We start from the raw sequence: 22,572 nt of genomic DNA, 5'->3' as shown, positions 1-22,572 counted from the left end.
ATAAGTAACATTTTCTGAAAGTCATACATTCATACATACATACATACACATACTGAAAGGAATATATACATACTTAAAGGAATATATACATACATACATACTTACTTAAAAGAATATATATTACTGATGAAAAGTTTCTTTCTTAAAAATTTTGTAAATGTAAAATTATTCATTTTTAAACAGTCATTTTCACATTTAATAAAAAAATCAAATTCAATTAGGCCTTGCACACAGCAAGAGTTGCTCCTTATACCTACATTACTCAAAACCCGTTTAAAAAAAAAAATTAAAGTTGGAAACTTACCTCAGACTTTCTTAAAATAACTTTGCTCCCTTTCACAACCAAAAATGTGCCGTTCAGAAGCCCCACTGCTGAAAGAGTTCTTCCTCCTGAGCGTTACGGAGCTTCTGGGGGGCTTTACTCCTGCTTTTTAAATGTGTAAATGCTGGGGACTTACCCTCACTGCACCAATTCAGAAAAACGCCGAAGTTCAATGCGCACGCGCTGCCTCATACGTCGCACGCGTTCTACCTCTGAACCCCTGCTTTCAGGGGAACGGAAGTGCCGGTTTCCTGCGCACGCACTGTGCATGCAGAAAACCGGCACTTCCATCAGGCCCACGCGTGAGTACCCCGTGCGTACTCACCCGTGGAGACCCGAATTTCTGGGCCATTGTTATCATTTTCTTGTTTTGTTAGCCTCAACAGTGCTGTCAGACTATTCAACCGCAAGGCTAAGCACAGTTACCATTAACACTCAAGATAGCAAAGTGTGGACTTTGTCAGACACACTCCTCATATTAACCCAAAAGATTACAGTAAAGAGGCCTATTTTATAAGGTGCTAATACTGAAGAACTTTTGGAATTAAACAAGCACTAACTATGCATTTTTACTTCAAGCAATAAGAATGCCATATTCTGCACTGCCACATGGCAATTTATTGTTAATGGTAACTTAAGGCACCCGGCCCAGTATAAAGAATAGGTTTAACCACCATGATAAGCTAGAAGTGAAGCCCATTTACAAGTTATTTTGCACCAACGCCAACATCAACAATATTTAGTAAGTTCTCATTGAAGAAACCACCTCCTAATGACCTCATGCACGCATGAATAGTGCTCCCTATATCTTTGCCATGCTCTCAACAGTTAGATCTTCATTTACATTGCCTTTAGCTCATGCTGAAGTGACAAAAATACCATTCCTGTCACCTACTGAGACACTATGCAGCACCATAACAAAGACATTATGCACACAGTTCATTTTCAGTACACATAACTTATTCGAATTAAACATGGGCCCAGAAATTCGGGTCCCAACGCGTGAGTACGGACGGAGTGCTCACGCGTGGACCCGATGGAAGTGCCGGAATCTTGCATGCACTACGTATGCGCGGGAAACCGGCACTTCCGATCCTCTGAACCAAGGGGTTCAGAGGTCGAACGCGTGCGCGCGGGAGTCTGCGCGTGCGCGCTGAACTTCCTTTTTTTTTCAGGTTTTAACGTGCGGGTAAGTCTGTACATTTTAGAAATGTAAAAAGCAGCTGTAAGGACTTCATTTTCAAAGGTAAGTGGTCAATTATTTAAAATTAAAACATTTTTTCCACAGGTTTTTAACTTTTAAATACTTTAAAGCAAGGTAAGTTTATTTTTAGCCCTGTTTTTTTATAAAATTATTTTTTTCAAAAATTTAAATTTTTGTTTAAAATAGTTATTTAATGTCATTTATAGTTTATTTACAAAGTGTGATTTAAAAAAAAAATATTTGAAGGTAAAGAACAGTTTTACAGCCTCAGCATTCATACGTTTTGACAGGTCTATCTGTCAAGACTTATGAATGGAGCATTCCCTGCTCCGATTGGCTGCCTGTTGCTCATGTGATCCCAGGGGACGCATCGCACTAACTACGCCCCTGGGACACGCCAGCATAGCGCGCCGGCCTCTGGGACAGGCCTCGGAGAGGAATTCCACGCAGGCCAAGAGGTTAACTGCCGGCGCGCTAGGTAAGTGTAGGTCGGGGGCTTGCACCCGCGGGAAGCCCCCGACCCGAATTTCTGGGCCATTAACTTCTATTTGGCAACACGGTGTTTCCCCTTGCTTACAGTACGCTCGACAATCTAATCTGATGCTTCCTCCAGATACTGTCCAATGGCAGGAGTATGTGAGGTGGCTCGTTGAAGTTTGTCAATGAGAGGCTCTTGGGATTGAGGTAGTCCTCAACCTCTGTAAGCTGGTGCTTGAGATCGTCCAGCAAAGTCTCTGTCACTTCAGCAGGGCTGGGGCGGCCTGGCGTTTTCTGCTTTCTGTCTTATATGCAGTGATCAGAGGGGTTGGTGAGAGGGTCCAGATGAGTTTTTTATCCTGTGAGACTGGACACTGCTCCACCAAGCCTATTGATCAGTGTGACAGCAGATTCTCATTATGAGGTCTCCGAGCCTGTTCCAGATGATCAACTATAGGGGTGAATGCATAATCTGCTGCTTCCATCAGCCAGCAGCACATACCGGGAGCAGATGTCAGATATTCTGCCCATTAATTTTAATGGATGTAAAGTCACGGCTGCACGCTTGTGATATCCCAAGAAGTGCCACTCCCCTCTTAGGTTTAAAGAAACCACGTTTCCCACATAGCAGCTTTACTGCGTTTTTATTACAATATAAATATGGTTTAAAGATAGTGAGGGAGAAATTGGCTAACCCCCGAAAATGGGCCTACGGCTCATGGTACGCAATTAACCCATTAAATTCGTGCTGCCTGTTCTTTTCAGTGATTGCTGCGTACAGCCAGTGCTCCCTGCGCCATTCGTTGGCTGCACGCATCAGCAGGGGGACCGATATCGTGAGTGGCTAGTGCCACTTAAGGGCAGCCTGCACCTCTTAAAAGTGAGGTTCTTTGTGGCTGCAAGAAGTAGTGGGAGTTATTTGAAAACTGAATCGTTGCTGTGATACTTTTGAGGAATGGCTGAACATGGGAGAGAGCGTGCACCAAGGTATTCAGACACTGCACTGGATGCCTTGGTGCAAGAGGTGGAGAGAAAGAGAGACATCCTGTATCTGCAGGGGGGCAAGAGACAGTGGGAACAAATAACAGCAGAGGTCAATGCCAGGAATGTTGCTCCAGGAACATTGATGCAGTGCAGGAAGAAGTTTAACGATTCATGAGTTGTCAAGGTGAGTTCACCTTCAAATAGCATATCCTACGAACTGCACCACTAGCCTCATCCACTGCTCAATTCACTACAACCCCATCACTCACCTACCAACAATCTCTATCTATCAGTACTCAACCCTTCAATTCACATGCTTTACCTCACCCTCACCCCTCACACACTGTTTTAAGTCTCACACCCACAACTCAAAGCTTGCACATACTGGCAGTCACATCACCCAAAACATATTGCAGGGCACTTGCTTACACACTTCCCTCTTTCTTGCAGGAGAAGGTGGCGCGTGACAGCAGGCAGCAGCAAAGAACTGAAGGAGGACAAGCATGCCAGCATGTTTTAAACCCCATGAAGGAGACAGTGCCGGCCATCATGGGAAGGGGCATCACTGAGGCCGTGGCCACTGGTGGGGCGGAAGCAATCGATGCTGAGGGTATCTGCATACCTAATCCTCCTTCTCTCATCCCACTTCTCCCGCATCCCGCAATCTCTACTGACTTAGAAGCTGCAGATGGTGTAAGCATGCACTTCATACTTTCTTCTCTCCCCTTACCACAACCCAACCCTGGTCCCTTTTTCATTTCAGATCCCCCAAGAACTGAAGCCTTCCCCCAGTCAGAGGAGGAAGAGGAAGAAGACAGTGAAGTTGAAGAGATGCCGTCACTCGATCTTAGCCTCGCAGCTACCAGCTCAGATACTGACACTACACGTATTTCAGAGGCTAGGATAGAGGAGAGATCTGCATGTGGCGAGATACCAGGCATTCGATAAGGTGCCACATAAAAGGTTACTGCACAAGATAAGAGTGCACGGGGTTGGGGGTAATATATTGGCATTGGACAGAGGATTGGCTAACTAACAGAAAACAGAGAGTCGGGATAAATGGGTTATTTTTCGGTTGGCAATCAGTAACTAGTGGGGTGCCACAGGGATCAGGGCTGGGGCCTCAACTATTTACAATCTATATTAATGACTTTGATGAAGGGACTGAGTATACTGTAGCCAAATTTGCTGATGATACAAAGAGAGGTGGGTTAGCAAGTTGTGAGGAGGACACAAAGGGCTGGATTTTGTCAATGGGGAGCTTTTGGAGGCGGGACTCCCACTTGTTGGGTTTTAGTCCCACCTCCATCGACTTGTGGCCAACCCATGCTATATTCCCTTGATTGACCTTGTTAAGCCCGCCCAGCGGGCTCAGCAGGCCAATTAAGGGAAAGCCAGTTACAGGTGACGTCAGCGAGTGCCATTTCATCTGTCAAGAGCTTTTGACAGATGAAATGTCATCGTTTGACAGCTCTGTGAAGCTGTCAAACACTGACAATCTGTCTTCTAAGTTGTGTCTTTACTCAAGACTCAATTAGAAAGCCTTCCTGACCAGAAAGCAGAAGGCTGCAGTTTTTGACAGTTCAGTGGCCATTCTGCTTTCTGTGCCGGTGAGCTGAGGGACTCCCGAGACCTGAAGGGAGGAAGCCTGCAGGAAGAATTAAAGGTAAGTAAAACTTATTAAAACACTTTACACACACCTCACACACTTACCTCTGCACACATGCACCCATTACTCACCTGCACACCGGACATCTCGGCCCCTCCGACTCCCGCAGACCGACGGCCCGCCTCGCTGACCCTGGCGAGGTTCGGAGCCGTCGGGAAGCCCACACTTCAGGGCTCAAAATAGGGATTAGCCAAAAAACTGCCTGTTAACTACCTGTTAACAGGCAGTTAATTGGCATTAATCCCCTTCCCGCCTCCTCGAGGCGGGACCCGGCGTGGGTCGGCTACCTGCCTCCTGGCAAGATGGGTTGGGGGCGGGTTGGGCACACCCCCCCCAAACTCTGCCATTTTCCCGGCAGTCCCGCCTCCAAACCCGCCTCCCCAGGGCTGGTAAAATCCAGCCTAAAGAGTCTGCAAAGGGATTATAGACAGGTTAAGTGTATGGGAAAAAATTTGACAGATGGAGTATAATGTGGGAAAATGTGAGGTTATCCACTTTGGAAGGAAGAATGAAAAAGCAAATTATTATTTAAATGGAGTGAGACTACAAAATGCTGCGGTACAAAGGGATCTGGGGGTCCTAGTACATGGAACACAAAAGGTTAGCATGCAGGTACAGCAAGTAATTAGGAAGGCTAATAGAATGTTGGCCTTTATTGCAAGGGGTATGGAGTATAAAAGTAGAGAAGCTTTGATGCAACTTTACAGGGCACTGGTGCGACCGCACCTGGAGTACTGCGTACAGTTTTGGTCTCCATATTTAAGGAAGGATATACTTGCATTGGAAGCAGTGCAGAGGAGGTTCACTAGGTTGATTTCTGTGATGAAGGGGTTGACTTATGATGAAAGGTTGAGCAGGTTGGGCCTATAGTCATTGGAGTTTGGAAGAATGAGAGGGATCTTATTGAAACACATAAGATTCTGAGGGGGATTGACAGGGTGGATGCTGAGAGGATGTTTCCCCTAGTAGGGGTATCTAGAACTAGGGGGCATAGTTGCAGAATAAGGGGTCGCCCATTTAAGGCGGAGATGAGGAGGAATTTCTTCTCTCAGAGGGTCGTGAATCTTTGGAATTCTCTACCCCAGAGAGCTGTGGAGGCGGAGTCGTTGAATATATTCAAGGCGGAGATTGACAGACATTTGAACTACAAGGGAGTCAAGGGGCATGGGGAGAGAGTGGGAAAGTGGTGTTGAGGCCATGATTGGATCAGCCATGATCTTATTGAATGACGGAGTAGGCTCGAGGGGCCGATTGGCCTTCTCCTGCTCCTGTTTCTTATGTTCTTATGTTCTTACAAGTGCCAGGGTGGGCAGAAAGGATACCACAGGTGCCAGCTTGTCACACTGCGAGGCCGCACCTAGTTCTGCTGCAAAGGAGTCAGATGAGGACTTCGATGGGCCAGGCTACAGAAGAAGGTGTACATAAGCAAATGCTTGGTGCACTGGAAAAGCTGTCAGAAAGCCTGAGCTCAATGTCAAGGAGCATGGAGGGGTCCAGCACCAACTTGGCACAGGGCCTTGCGCAGAGCTTGGAGCCCAGCCTTTCCAACAGGGAATGGGTAGTCACCTCCATCAGCTGTGGAACCCACTATAATGCAGCATCTGACGGCCGATGTCACAGCTTCCATTGCAGCACACACAGCTTCCATCAAAGGTCTGAGTGCTGCAGTGGAAGCTCAAACTGTTACCATCATGGCTCTGGATATCACTGTCCACAGGGGCGTTCAGGGCGTCAACGCTGTCCATCAAACTGTCCTCCAACAGATCAGTAGGATTGCTGTTGCGCCGTCTTGGGAGAATGGCAGTGGCTCCATTCAGCATGAACCTGCTTTCCTCTCTCAGGAGGACAGCATTCCTGCTCCCACCCCTGGCACTCCACCAGTGTCCTTGCTGTTGCCTGTCAGCCAGCCAGCCGACACTGCTGCAGCCCAGGCTGAAATAGTGCCATCTTAAGCTGGGCCTTCTAAGCCCAGAGCTGCTCGGGCGGTCGCACTCGAAGGCCATCTGCAGTCTCCTCAATTGGAGGTCAGCAGCCTTCCATCATGGTGGTTTTTATTTTTGTGTTGTCGGAAAGAGGACGATGTGATGGTCAGTGATAGAGGAAAGGTAAGGAGTGTGGGACTGTTGGTGAATGGGGAGGTGTGGTTGAGGTTACTCATTAATTATTCCATCATGTAGAGCCTGGGCAGAAAGGGGCTGTCTATGTTGTAGCCTCTTTTCCTCTTCCTGTATTTCCTTTTCCTGTTGCATTTCCTCCTCCCCCACTTTCTCCTGATCCTGCTCCTCAGCTTCTTGTCTGATAGGTGGTGGCAAGGGCTGTTCCCTCATAATGGCCAGGTTGTGCAGCATGCAGCATACTACCACAAATCTTGATACAGGTAGACTATCCTTTATCCGAAAACCTCGGGACCAGCCGAGTTTCGGATAAAGGAGAATTTCGGATTTCGGAAGGTGGGTCGGCAGGGGTCCGCGGGGGGGTCGGCGGGGGGTCGTGCGCATGACTTACGCTGACGCTCAGCGTAAGTCAGTCGGGGTCGGCGGGGGTCGGGGCCGGCGGGGTCCGCGGGGGGGTCGGCGGTTGTCGGGGCTGGCGGGGTCCGCGGGGGGGTCGGTGGTTGTCGGGGCTGGCGGGGTCGGCGGTTGTCGGGGCCGGCGGGGTCCGCGGGGGGGTCGGTGGTTGTCGGGGTCGGCGGTTGTCGGGGCCGGCGGGGTCTGCGGAGGGGTCGGTGGTTGTCGGGGCTGGCGGGGTCGGCGGTTGTCGGGGCCGGCGGGGTCCGTGGGGGGGTCGGTGGTTGTCGGGGCTGGCGGGGTCGGCGGTTGTCGGGGCCGGCGGGGTCCGCGGGGGGGTCGGCGGTTGTCGGGGCTGGCGGGGTCGGCGGTTGTCGGGGCCGGCGGGGTCCGCGGGGGGGTCGGCGGTTGTCGGGGCTGGCGGGGTCGGCGGTTGTCGGGGCCGGCGGGGTCCGCGGGGGGGTCGGCGGTTGTCGGGGTCCGCGGGGGGGGGTCGGCGGGGGGTCGTGCGCACGACTTACCCTTTATCCGAACTTCCGAAACCGGAACCCTCTAAAAACCGAAGGTTTTTTCGATCGTACGCACGACTTACGCTGAACGAAAAAACCTTCGGTTTTTAGAGGGTTTCGGTTTTCGGAAGTCCGGATAAAGGGTAGTCTACCTGTATTTGCTCAGTTGAGTACTGCAGGGCTCCTCCAGAGTGTTCCAGGCAGCAGAAACATTGCTTGAGGATGCCGATGGTGTGCTCTATAATGGTCCTTGTGGCAGCATGGCTATCATTGTAGGCCTGCTGTACACGTGTGGATGGGTTCTGGACCTGAGTCATGAGCCATTTCATAAGGGGATAACCCTTGTCGCCCAGTAGCCAGCCTTTGTCGTACTGTGGTGGATCAAATACAGGTGGCACCGAGGACTGCTGCAGAATGAAGGAATCGTGACTACTGCCAGGATAATGGGCATTCACCTGCATGAATGATGCACTGCCTATGGCCACACACTAGCTTCACATTGAGGGACTGGAATCCCTTACGGTTCATGAAAATGGCCGAGTTCAGATGAGGTGCATGCAAGGCAATGCGTATGCAGTCAATGGCACCTTGCACCATGGGGAAGCCTGCAATCATGCTCGCTCTGCCTGTTTGTCTCTGGCAAGAGGAACTAAGATGAAAATGTCTCTCTGTCTATAGCGCGTCTCAGCAGCCACCCTTATGCAGCAGTGTACTGAAAACCACAAGATGTTGCTTATATCTGCAGCAGCAGCCTAGAAGTGGCCAGATGTATAGAAGTTAAGAGCCACGGTCACCTTGACAACCACAGGCAATACGGTCCTTGCCCTGCTTTGAGGTTGCAGTTGTGGCTGCAGCAGTTGGCAGATTTCAGTCATGATCTCTTTAGTGAAATGAAACCATCTCAAGCATTGGCCCTCACTGAAGTTGAGGTAAGAGAATTGCTCCCTAAAGACCCTCTGCGGATATGGCCTCCTGCTGCGTGCCCTTCTCCCCCTCCTCCTCCTCCCTCTTCCAGCAGCTTGTCCTGCTCTGCGTGGCCTCTTTTCATTCTCCCAGTCATGCTCAATTCCAAGAGAAAGGCCTACCAGGCCACCTGTGTCTGAAAGTAACTTGTTTCAGCATAAGCTTTTAAATGAACAAAAAAGTAATTCAGCACCAGCCAGACCACTGCCCGTAGACTATTGAAACTTTAGGCAACTATTGGAAAGCTCCAAAAACATGTACAATTGCACTAGCAGCCACAAAAATAATCCAGGAACTAACCTGTTTGTAGTTCATTATCCCTTTAAGTAGTGATGCTTGGGGGGGGGGGAGGGGGGTGGGGGGACGGGGGGGCTTCATGCAGCTTAATGTCGTGTTCAGCTGTGCAAGGTTAAGGCCGGGCATAGGCTGGACTGTGCTGTTCAAAAATGTCAGCGCTGGCATCAAATCAGCATTGCACACTGATTGACGTCATAGTCTGCCTGCTCCATGCTGCCAGTGGTTGTTAGGTGCGTGCGAGAAAAACCCTTTACCACGATGGCGTCCGGCGCACTTCTCATTGGAAGTGAGCGCATGCATCTCGGACTCCATTTTCGAACATTAGGAGGCTGCGTAACGCCTAAGAAACGGGTGCTACAGCGTTCAATTTCTCTCCCAGCTTGTCCAAATTCATCTTGGCTACATTACATTACTGCAATTTGAACATGAGTTTCAATTGGAAGTTAATTACGGGGTGTAGCTTTGGATTACTCCCACCTCTTGGTAACTGCTGGTGTGTGGCTGGTGGTGTCACTCATTTACTGTTCGTGACAGATGTTATTTCAGGCAAAATGTGTCTTAATGAAACTAACTTGAAATTCTCTGGCCATTGGCCAGGGCAATCCTCCTGATACAGATTATCGCAGTGTCATGTCTCCCATCACTACGGCGCACATCCCCTCGGCTGAAATTTGCACCCATATGCCCTTCTGGATGGCGAAGTCTTGCAGCATGCAGCTCATCAAAAATCCTCACAGCTCCGGTATCTGTATCTGTGTGGTATGGCACTGAAACATACAGACCAGAAGGATCCCAGACTTGATTCCTGGTCTGTGCCAAGTTAGCCAAGTTAAGGCTGTTTTGGGAACTTTTATCTTGCTGTTGTTTTCAACATTTAATTGATCAGAGAGCTTTGAAAAAAAAGGAGGAACTTGCATTTTGTATAGCGCCTTTCACAACCTCAGGACGTCCCAAAGTGCTTTACAGCCAATTAAATACTTTTGTAATGTACGAAACGTGGCAACCAATGTGCGAACAGCAAGGTCCCACAAATAGCAATGTAATAACGATCAGATAATTTGTTTTTAATGATGTTGGTTGAGGGATAAATATTGGCCAGGACACCGGGGATAACTCCCCTGCTCTTCATCGAAATAGTGCCATGGGATCTTCTGCATCCACCTGAGAGGGCAGATGGGCCCTTGGTTTAAAGTTTCATCTGAAAGACGGCACCTCCGACAGTGCAGCTCCCTTAGTACTGCACTGGAGTGTCAGCCTAGATTTTGTGCTCAGAGGTGAGATCGCTACCAACTGAGCCAGAGCTGACACATATTGTGCCAGGTATTCTGGCACTGCAGTGTTTTGAATAGCTTTATAAAATTGGAATAGTGGGTTTCCCAACTGGAATCCTACTCTACTTGTGTTCTCTGGGAGAAGGAAAAGGAGGAGCAATGGAGTGGCTGCAGGACACTCTGAGGGGGGAGGGTGAACAGCCAGAGGTCCTTGTCCATATCGGTGCCAACGACATAGGCAGAAAGAGGGATGAGGTCCTGCAGGGAGCTAGGAAAGAGCTTAAAAAGCAGGACCTCAAAGGTGGTAATCTCCGGATTACTCCTGGTGCCACGTGCTAGTGAGTACAGGAATAGGAGGATAGAACAGATGAATGTGTGGCTGGAGAGATGCTGCAGGAGGGAGGGCTTTAGATTCCTGAGGCATTGGGACAGTTTCTGGGGAAGGTGGGACCTCGTACAAGCCGGACGGGTTACACCTCAACAGAGCCGGGACCAATATTCTCGCGGGGAGATTTATTAGTGCTGTTGGGGAGGGTTTAAACTAACTTGGTAGGGGGATGGGCACCAGCATATAGGAGTAGAAAAGAGGAATAGGGTGCATAACAGAGTGAGTGTGTTGGATAGTACTAGAGAAGATAGTACTAGAGGCGGTAGTAGTACCATATTGGATAGGAGCAGACTAAGAAAGACTACGAAAAATTCAAAAATGGGTTTAGAATGTATGTATATAAATGCACAAAGTGTGGTGAATAAGATTGGTGAGCTACAAGCACAATTATCTGTGTGGCAATATGATGTGGTAATAACAGAAATGTGGCTTAAAAACGGTGAGGACTAGGCACTTAATATTCAAGGGTACAAGGTGTTCAGAAAAGATAGGGAAGGAAAAAAGGGAGGTGGGGTGGCAGTGCTGATTAAGGAAGATATTGTAGTGTTGGAAATGGAGGATATTCTTGAGAAGACAAGGGCAGAATCCATTTGGTTAGAGTTGAGGAGCAAAAAGGGTATGATCACGTTTTGGGGGTATTCTATAGGCCTCCAAATAGTGAGAGGGAAGTAGAGAAGAAAATCTGCAGGGAAATCGCAGAGATACGCAAGAGCTATAGAGTGGTGATATTGGGGGACTTTAATTACCCAAATATCGATTGGGATAATGCTAGGGTAAAGGGAAAGGAGGGGGAGGAATTTCTGAAATGTGTTCAGGAGAATTTCCTTGACCAGTATGTTCTTGGCCCAACTAGGAAGGAGGCATTGCTGGATCTGGTGCTGGGGAATGAGGTGGGCCAAGTGGACCAAGTGTCTGTGGGAGAACACTTGGGTACGAGTGATCATCGTATCATAAGATTTAGATTAGCAATGGAGAGGAGCAAGGAACAATCTAGAGTGGAATGTCTAAACTGGAATAGGGCTAACTTCAGTGGGATGCGAAAGGATCTAGCCAGGGTAAAATGGAACCAAAGACTGACAGGAAAAACTGTAACGGAACAATGGGTGATCTTTAAGGAGAGATGTTCCAAGTACAGGCTAGGTACATTCCAACAAGAGGGAAGGGTAAGGGAACCAAATCAAGGGCTCCTTGGATGATGAGGGAGATAGAGAAGACGATGAAACAAAAAAAGAGGGTGTATGATGAATGTCAGGTGAATTCTTCAAGGGAGAACCAGACCAAATACAATAAGTTGAGAGGGGAAGTGAAGATGAAAATAAGATTGACAAAGACAGAATATGAGAGTATAATGATAGTAAACTTAAAAGGGAATCCAAAAATCTTCTACTGGCATGTAAACAGTGAGTGGGTAGTAAGAGGCGGGGTGGGGCCTATTAGGGACAAGAAGGTGATATATGCTTAGAGGCGCAGAGCAAGGCTAGAATACTCAATGAGTACTTTGTATCGGCGTTTACTAAGGAGGCGGAAGCTGACAAAATATCGGTAGAAGTGGAAAAGGTAGAAGCAATGTAAGGGGTGAAAATTGATAGACAGGATGTACTAGAAAGGCTGGGTATGCTTAGAGTGGACAAGTCGCCTGGTCCAGATGGCTTGCATCCCAGGTTGCTAAGGGAATTGGGGGGAGGAGATAGTGGAAGGGCTTGCCATAATTTTCCAATCTTCCCTAGATGAGGAGGAGGTGCCTGAGGATTGGAAAGTGGCAAATGTGACACCATTGTTCAAGAAAGGGTGTAAGGACAATCCTTGTAACTACAGGCCGGTCAGTTTAACATCAGTGGTGGGTAAAGTTTTAGAAACAATAATCAAGGAAAAAATTAACGGGCACTTCGAGAGGTTTAAGCTAATTAAGGAGAACCAACACAGGTTTGTAAAAGGAAGAACGTGTTTGACTAATCTAATTGAATTTTTTGATGAAATAACAGAGAGGATTGATGAAGGGAATGCAATGGATGTTGTTTACATGGATTTTCGGAAGGCATTTGACAAAGTACCACATAGAAGGCTGGTTAACAAAATTGAGGCTTATGGAATAGGTGGGTCAGTGACAGCTTGGATAAGGAATTGGCTTATGGACAGAAAACAGCGAGTTGTGGTAAATGGCTGTTTTTCAGACTGGTGGATGGTAGACAGTGGTGTTCCCCAAGGGTCAGTGCTGGGGCCACTGCTTCTTTTGATATATATAAATGATCTGGATATTGGACTACAGAGTAGTATTTCTAAATTTGCCAATGACACCAAACTTGGGGGTGTGGCAAACAGTAATGATGACATCAATCGACTGCAACAGCACATAGAAAGGCTAGCAGAATGGGCAGACAAATGGCAGATGGAATTTAATACAGAGAAGTGTGAGGTGATGCATTTTGGCAGAAGGAACCGGGAGAGGCAATAATAACTTAATGACACAGTTTTAAAGAGTGTGCAGGGACAGAGGGACCTGAGAGTTAATGTGCATAGGTCCCTGAAGGTGGCAGGACATATTGAGAGAGTGGTTAATGTGATGAAATATTTCCATTCATCACTGCCTGTGACTGAGATCGGTTTCAGTGTCATTTCCCTTCCCCCAGACCTCATTGTATTGTGTACTGGAATGTGCTGTATTGTATACTGGAATGTGCTGTGTGTAGGGCTCCGCCCATACCTGGCCCCGTTTGTAAGCTAGCTTTCAGTCTAGCTCCAGTCTCCAGAAGGACGACATCTCTCTCGCTTACGTGTTTCGTTCTAAGTTAATAAAAGCCTTGTTTTGTTCTGCTACCTTCGAGTCTCGGAATTATTGAGGCACATCAATTTTATTAACTTATTTTCAACACTATGGATCAACTCCTGAAACCCGAACGTTTGGATTTGGATCAACATGCTCCGGACGCATCAGCATGCTTCGGACACTGGTTTGAGTGTATGGAATTCTTCCTGGACAATTCCGCAGCCGTCAAAGACGCTACGGACGCTGCAAGGATGAGACTCGGAATTCTGCGGAATTGGGTAAGCCACCGGGTTTACCCCCTCATCCAAGACGCCGAGACGTACCTGGCCGCCTGCGACATCTTAAAGGCGCATTACCAGCAGCCTACGAATGAGGTGTATGCTAGGCACCTGCTCGCCACCCGCGCACAGCGACCTGGGGAATCGGTGGAGGAGTTCCTAAGCACCCTGAAAATGCTTGGCAAAGACTGCAAGTGCCGAGATGTAAAAGCCGCAGTGTACACTGACGAGCTTGTTCGCGATGCCTTCATCACAGGCCTCAGCTCCACTTACATCCGGCAAAGACTGCTGGAAAAAACGGGGTTGGACATGAAACAGGCTGCGGACACCGCGCGATCCCTGGATGTGGCCCAGAGAAACTCGGACGCCTACTCTTCAGCCCGCGCCGTCCACGCCGCCACGTGTGCACCGAGAGCGCCGCCATCTTGGAAGGCTTCTTCCCCGCCCGACAGCCCGACACCGGCTGGGCCCCGCTCTCCCCCCAGAAGCCCTACGACAGCCGCGACGCGTCAGGGACCCAACTGCTACTTCTGTGGGCAGCCAAAGCACACCAGAAACCTGTGCCCGGCGAAAGACACCACCTGCTTTAAGTGCGGTAAGAAGGGGCACTTCGGGAAGGTGTGCAGAGGGAACCCCGCCGGAAAACCAACCGCCGGAAAACCCGCCACCGCCGCGTGTGCGCCGTGGGAGCGGCCATCTTGGACGCCATCTTGCCCGACCTCGTGGGGTCCGCCATCTTGTGAGCAGACAGCGTGGACGCCATCTTGTATCGATCAGGGCCCTACAGTGGCATCGGTCACAGTGGACCAGACCAGGCCGCACCCGCTATCCAGATCAATGGTGGACATCGAGGTAAACGGGTGCCGGGTTAAATGCTTAATTGACAGTGGAAGCACGGAGAGCTTTATCCACCCAGAACTGGCACAACAACTCTCCCTAAAGGTGGTCCCTACTCAGGGTACCATCTCTATGGCTGACAAAACCCAGACATCGACCATTCTGGGTTACTGCACGGTACAATTGTGCGTTAACGGAACTGTATATGATAATTTTAAAGTATTAATCATGAAGAACCTATGTGCGAGCGTGATCTTGGGCCTGGATTTCCAGTGCAACCACCAAAGCATCACGCTCAAGTACGGTGGGTCCCAGCCGCCCCTCACAGTGTGCGGTCTGGCTACCCTGAAGGTAAAGCCGCCTTCGCTACCTTACCCCTAACTGCCGGCCAATAGCGACCAAAAGCAGGAGGTACAGCTGGGAGGACAGGCGGTTTATCGCGACCGAGGTAGACAGGCTCCTGAAAGAGCGCATTATTGAACGCAGCAACAGCCCGTGGCACGCCCAAGTGGTAGTGGTAAGGGGTAGCGAGAAGAAACGGATGGTGATCGACTATAGTCAAACGATCAACAGGTACACCCTACTAGACGCCTACCCGCTACCCCGCATATCAGAAATGGTGAACCAAATCGCCCAATACCGGGTGTTCTCCACCATCGACCTCAAGTCAGCGTACCACCAGCTCCCTATCAGACCAGAGGACCGCCCGTACACCGCCTTCGAGGCGAACGGACGCCTCTACCAATTCCTCAGAGTCCCCTTTGGGGTGACGAATGGGGTCTCGGTCTTCCAGAGGGAGATGGACTGCATGGTCGATGACCACCACTTGCAGGCAACCTTCCCCTACCTCGACAACGTCACCATCTGCGGTCACAACCAGCAGGATCACGACTCGAACCTCGAGAGGTTCCTGAAAACCGCACAAAAACTCAACCTCACCTACAACGAGGACAAGTGCGTTTACAACACCACGCGCCTCTGCATACTAGGCAGCGTGGTGGAGAATGGGGAAATCGGACCAGACCCCGACCGATTGCGCCCCCTATGGGAGCTGCCCCTGCCCAACACTCCCAAAGCCCTGAAAAGGTGCCTGGGGTTATTTTCTTATTATTCCCAATGGGTCCCCAACTACTCCGACAAAGCCCGCCCCCTCTTGAAAGCATCCTCTTTCCCGCTCTCTGCTGAGGCCCACGCCGCCTTCAAAAGCATTAAGCAGGATATTGAGCGGGCCACGCTACAGGCAGTGGACGAGAACACTCCATTTCAAGTGGAAAGTGATGCGTCTGACTTCGCCTTGGCGGCCACCCTCAACCAGGCGGGGCGGCCCGTAGCTTTCTTCTCGAGGACCCTCCAAGGGCCCGAGATCAGACACTCCTCCGTGGAAAAGGAGGCCCAAGCCATCGTGGAGGCAGTGCGCCACTGGCGCCACTACCTAGCCGGCAAACGCTTCACCCTACTTACCGACCAGCGGTCGGTAGCGTTTATGTTCAATAATAAACAGAGGGGGAAGATTAAAAATGATAAGATTCTTAGGTGGCGGATCGAGCTCTCCACCTTCGAGTACGACATCATTTACCGGCCAGGGGCCCTTAACGAATCCCCTGACGCCCTCTCACGAGGGATGTGTGCCAGCGCCACCGGGGATCGGCTACAGACCCTCCACAACGACCTCTGCCACCCAGGGGTCACGCGGCTGTTCCACTTCATAAAGTCCCGTAACTTACCCTACTCGATTGAGGAAGTTCGGTCCCTGACCAGGAACTGCCGCACTTGCGCTGAGTGCAAGCCTCGGTTCTACCGCCCAGATAGAGCCCACTTAATCAAAGCTACACGGCCCTTTGAGCGGCTCAGCTTAGATTTCAAGGGCCCCCTCCCGTCCGTCTACCGCAATGTTTACTTCCTGAACATTGTGGACGAATACTCCCGGTTCCCATTCGCCTTCCCCTGCCCAGACATGACCAGCGCCACGGTCATTAAATGCCTCAACAGCCTGTTCTGCCTGTTCGGTATGCCGAGCTACATCCATACGGATAGGGGGGCGTCCTTCATGAGTGAAGAGCTACGCCAGTACATGCTGTCCAGGGGGATCGCCACGAGCCGTACCACCAGCTACAACCCCCGGGGTAACGGCCAAGTGGAGCGAGAGAACGGGACAGTATGGAAAGCAGTCACTCTAGCTCTAAGGACCAAGGGCCTCCCTATCTCCCGCTGGCAGGAAGTCCTCTCGGATGTGCTCCATTCGATACGGTCGCTATTGTGTACGGCCACTAATACCACGCCTCATGAACGAATGTTTGTCTTTCCCCGGAAATCCACCTCAGGCGTATCCATGCCGTCATGGCTCTCCACCCCAGGCCCGGTACTCGTGCGAAGGCATGTGAGGGGCCTCAAGACGGACCCTCTCGTGGAGCCAGTACACCTACTCCACGCCAACCCCCAATACGCATATGTCCGGCACGCCGACGGAAGGGAGGACACCGTGTCCATAAAAGACGTCGCCCCAGCCGGCATCGACAACAACCACGGCAATAGCGGCAACGACGATCACAGCAACTCTTACCCACCCACTACTCTTTCATCACCCCCGGAAGAACACCGACCAACGGCACCCCCACCAACTACCCCTTCAACAACCCTGGCGGCACCCCCGGCAGAGACCCAGGAGGCTACCGGGGACACCCAGCCGACACCCGCGGCACCGCAACAGCCACGTCGGTCGCAGAGGACTATCAAACCCCCGAACAGACTAAATCTATAGAAGGGGTGAATGTGATGAAATATTTCCATTCATCACTGCCTGTGACTGAGATCGGTTTCAGTGTCATTTCCCTTCCCCCAGACCTCATTGTGTTGTGTACTGGAATGTGCTGTATTGTATACTGGAATGTGCTGTGTGTAGGGCTCCGCCCATACCTGGCCCCGTTTGTAAGCTAGCTTTCAGTCTAGCCCCAGTCTCCAGAAGGACGACATCTCTCTCGCTTACGTGTTTCGTTCTAAGTTAATAAAAGCCTTGTTTTGTTCTGCTACCTTCGAGTCTCGGAATTATTGAGGCACATCAGTTAACAAAGAATATGGGATCTTGGGCTTCATAAATAGAGGTATTGAGTACAAAAGTAAAGAAGTTATGCTGAACCTCTATAAAGTGCTGGTTTGGCCACAACTGGAGTATTGCATCCAGTTCTGGTCACCACACTTTAGGAAGGATGTGAAGGCCCTTGAGAGGGTGCAGAGGAGATTTACCAGAATGGTTCCAGGGATGGGGGATTGGAGAAGGACAGGTTGGGGAAGCTGGATTTGTTTTCATTAGAGCAAAGGAGGTTGAGGGGTGATTTGATAGAGGTGTACAAGATTATGACGGGTTTGGATAGGCTAGATGGGAAAAGGCTGTTCCCACTAGTTGATGGTACAAGGACTAGGGGACACAGATTTAAGGTTTTGGGCAAGAGATACGGGGGGGATGTGAGGAAAAACTTTTTTACGCAGCAAGTGGTAATGGCCTGGAATTCGCTGCCGACGGAAGTGGTGGAAGCGGAGACACACAATGTTTTCAAGGGAAGGCTGGATAGGCACTTGAGGGAAATAAACTTGCAGGGCTACGGGGATAGAGCGGGGGAATGGGACTGACTGGATTGCTCTACAGAGAGCAGGCACGGATGCGATGGGCCGAATGGCCTCCTTCTGTGCCGTTATGATGCTATGACTCTATGGGCTAGAAATTCACTTTGGGCCCACCAGCTGGCTTGTGCCCAAAAGTTACCGCTGCGCGCGGAGCCACGTGCGCCCGCCGGAAATTCAGTTTCAGCGCCCCAAGTCGAAGCCGGCCGCAATTCAAGGGTGTGGCCGTCCCCGCTTGGGGTGCTGAAACTGAATTTCGGCGCGCTAGGTGCTGCAGCGCCACCCGCTGCGGAGCGGCAGGCTGCGGTACTGCAGGCCTTCCTCCTTCTCTTAAGGGGGAGGTGCCTGCAACTCCGAGATCGCCGCTTGCTAGTGCCGGCAAATGAGCCCGGCACCACGGAGAAGTGCCGGGCTCCCGGAAAGCAGCCGGCAATGCCGTGAGGGGGGGGGGGGGTGGAGGAGGCTGGAGAAGGAGGTGCGGGCAGGCGGCCGCCGAAAAAGCGGCCGGCTGCACCTCCACCTTAACTCGCCCCAATAAGGCTGCAGGATGGCCCCGGTTGCTGAACGTTGTTTGCGGCCGCTGCGGAAGAGGTGGCCGCAACTAAATATGGGGGTCTGGCCGGGAGCGGGGCGGAACCGGGGCACTGCGCACACCGATGACGTCATCGGTGTCGGCGCTGCGCTACCGGCTACCGCCGCCATTAACGCAGCACTGAATATCAGCGCAAGCTCCTCTAGTGGCGCAAAAGCCCTCTTTGGGCGAAAACTGGGCACAAAGCCTACTGAATTTCTGGCCCTATGACTCTAGGTCAGATTGCACTAGTGGAGAATTGTGCCCACTCGCCATTAGTGTCCCAACCACATTTACAGGCAGAAGTTCCTCAGAGAAGCTGTGTCGTGTAGGCTCCGATTCACCAGGGCCGCATGCTGCAAGCTGACCTGTAGTCAGGCTGCTCCTCGGGCATAGAATTGCCAATGGCTGTGAATGTCTCGTGTGTGCTAATATGCCCAATTGGAGGCCCCCTCTATGAAACTGGGCAGATATCGGGCCCGCTCCGCTCAGGATACTTCAGTGGTCGTCGTGACCACCAGATAAAAGTACGTTTTTTTAAAGGCTATTTTTACAAACATCTCCACAGTCATTGCGATCACCCACCATCCCACCACCCCCACTTCCCATTGCCTGCTCCCAACTGCACATTCTGGGACATACCTGCAGGCCGCTGCCGATGAGGTGAACAGCCTGACATTTCTGCTGTTCAATTGCACGTGCTGCCTGTGGAGATGCAGCAGGGTTCCGCAGGCTCCGCATAAAATGTTAATGAGGTTAGAAGACCAATTTTTGGCCGGACTCCAGCCTCTTAATTGGTGCCGAGTCGAATTTCAAAACTCCAAGCAGTACTCCAGATGTTGTCTCACCAGGGCTAAATGCAGTTTCAAAAGCAGCTCTCTGGATTCGTATGTTATATCCCTCGCTAGGCATCCCAACATTCTGTTTGCTTTTTTAACAACCTGGGAACATAACGTAGAATTACATAGAATATACAGCACAGAAACAAGCCATTCAGCCCAACCAGTCAGTGCTGGTGTTTATGCTCCACACGAGTCTCCTCCCATTCCATCGACCTCATCTCAACCTTTCAGCATATCTTTCTATTCCCTGTTCTCTCATGTACTCGTCTAGTTTCCTTTTGAAAACATCTAAACTATTTGCCTCACCCACCTCCTGTGGTAGCGGGTGCCACATTCTAACTGCTCCCTGAGTAAAGAAATGTCTCCTTATTTCCCTATTGGATTTATTAGTAACTATCTTGTATTTATAGCCCGTGGTTTTGGATTCTGCCACACGTGGAAATATTCTCTCCACACCTACCACATTCTTACTTTTTAAAGACCTCTATCAGGTCACCTCTAAGCCTTCTTGTTGCTAAAGAAAAAAGCCCCAACCGGTTCAATCTTTCCCGATAGCTGTAATCTCTCAATTCTGATACCATCCTTGGAAACCTTTTTTGCACTTCCTCCAATACTTCTATGTCCTTTTTATAGGATGGAGACCAGAACTTTGCCCAGTACTCTTATCACGGCCTTACCAAAGACCTATACAAGTTTAACATAATGTCACTACTTTTGAATTCTATACCCCATGAAATAAATCCCAGTGCTTTGTTAGCATTTTTAATTGCTTTGCTTTCTGCCAGTGGGAGAAAAAGGAAACAAGGAGGAACGGCTCCAGCCTATGATGACTTTCCTACAAATACTCTTCTTAGGCAGCCCCTTGGAACCGAGGATGACTTGCTTCCACATTAAAAATGAGTTCGCAGGTGACTGATGAGTCCAATGCGGGACCTACAGTCTCTGCCACAGGTTGGGCAGGCGGTGGTTGAAGGGGCGGGTGGGTGGGGTGCTTGGGTTGACATGCGCTCCTTGCGCTGCCTGTGCTTGGCTTCCGCTTGCTCCCGGCGAAGAGACTCGAGGTGTTTGGCGCCTTCCCGGATGCGTCTCCTCCACTTTGTGCGGTCTTGGGCCAGGTGTCGGTGGGGATGTTATACTTTTTCAAGGAGGCTTTGAGGGTGCCCTTGAAGCATTTCCTCTGCCCACCTGGAGCTCTCTTGCCATGCCGGAGCTCCGAGTAGTGCACTTGTTTTGGGAGTCTCGTATCGGGCATGTGGCCAATGTGACCCATCCATCGGAGCTGATTGAGCGTGGTCAAAGCTTCGATGCTGGGGATGTTGGCCTGAGCAAGAACACTGATGTTGGTGCGCCTATCCTGCCAATGGATTTGCAGGATCTTGCGGAGGCAGCATTGGTGGTACCTCGCCAGTGCTTTGAGGCGCCTGCTGTACATGGTCCATGTCTCTGAGGCATACAGCAGGGCAGGTATCACTGCTGCTCTGTAGACCATGAGCTTAGTGCCGGGTTTGAGGCCCTGGTCTTCAAACACTCTCTTCCTCAGGCGACCGAAGGCTGCACTGGCACACTGAAGGCAGTGTTGGACTTTGTCGTCGATGTCTGCCCTTGTTGACAGTAGGCTCCCGAGGTATGGAAAGTGGTCCACGTTGCCCAAGGCCTTGTCGTGGAATTTGATAATCGGGGGGCAGTACTGTGTGGCGGGGGCAGGTTGGTAGAGGACCTTTGTCTTACGGATGTTTAGTGTAAGGCCCATGCTTCGGTGAAGGTGTTGACAATGGTTTGGAGTTCGACCTCCGAGTGAGCGCAGACGCAAGCGTCATCTGTATACTGTAATTCGACGACAGAGGATGGGACGACCTTGGATCTGGACTGGAGGTGACGGAGGTTGAACAGTTTCCCGTTTGTTCTGTAAATTAGCTCCACTCCAGTGGGGAGCTTACTGAGAGTGAGATGGAGCATTGCAGCAAGGAAGATCAAGAAGAGTGTTGGTGCAATGACACAGCCTTGTTTGACCCCGGTTCGTACGTGAATTGGGTCTGTGGTGGAATCATTGGTCAGGATCACGGCTTGCACGTTGTCGTGAAGCAGGCGGAGGATGGTGACAAACTTTTGAGGGCAGCCGAATTTGAGGAGGACACTCCATAATCCCTCATGGTTGACAGTGTCGAAGGCCTTTGTGAGATCAAAGAAGGCCATGTACAGCGGTTGGTGCTGTTCCCTGCATTTCTCTTGTAATTGACATGCGGTGAAGATCATGTCCATTGTGCCCCTTAGTGGGTGGAATCCACATAGCAACTCTGGGAGGAGCTGTTCGGCCACTGTAAGGGGTGGTGTGTGGGTCAGCTTCACCTCTGACTTATGAGCGGTTCGAATCGCTCCCACTCCCTTGGTTCTAGACCTGGACTTATTTGGGGGTTGTAATGAAATTGCCGCAGACAACTGAGTTGGTGAAAAGAACTTGGATTTTATTTGAGACAAGAAAATATACACAACACAATAAATCTTATCACTCTAAAAGTGGGAACACTTTGGAATATACGAGGGAGAATGACAATAGACAAAATACTTCACCCCTACCAATCCCACCTTACTAGCTAAGTTGGAATCTAAAGGATCAGGGATAATGCTCACCAAACGCAGGAATAGTTTATAGAGTGGGAAAAACTTGCAGATCTTCAGTTTCTTCCGAGTTGGTTTCTTGTTGGTCGCGGTGGCCCGGTGGCCCAATGTTACCTAGTTGTTGGTAATATTGTTGGTTGTTTGTTTCGTGGGGCCCTTGGTTGCCGCGATTCCTTTCCATTCTCCTTCTGTTGTCCTTCCGTCGATTGATTGTCCCGAGGCTGATGTCTTTCGAATGAGCTGTGCCGCTGTCTGTGTCTGTCCGAACTGTACTGCTGACTTCAATTCACTGACTGCTGTTTCAATTCTCTGACTGAACAAAACTGATCGAATTGATCGAACCCATCGAATTCATCGAACTGACTTCTTCTGGAGACAGGTCTTTAGTTTATACTAAACAAACCCTTTTAACTTGTTAGATTTTGGGCGGGCTCGTTAACTTTAAAATTCTTATTGAA

This window comes from Somniosus microcephalus, chromosome 3, assembly GCF_052327205.1.
Source record: "Somniosus microcephalus isolate GS21.2 chromosome 3, FLI_Smic_1.0, whole genome shotgun sequence".
Classification (NCBI taxonomy): Eukaryota; Metazoa; Chordata; class Chondrichthyes; order Squaliformes; family Somniosidae; genus Somniosus; species Somniosus microcephalus.
This window is presented reverse-complemented; position numbering follows the sequence as displayed.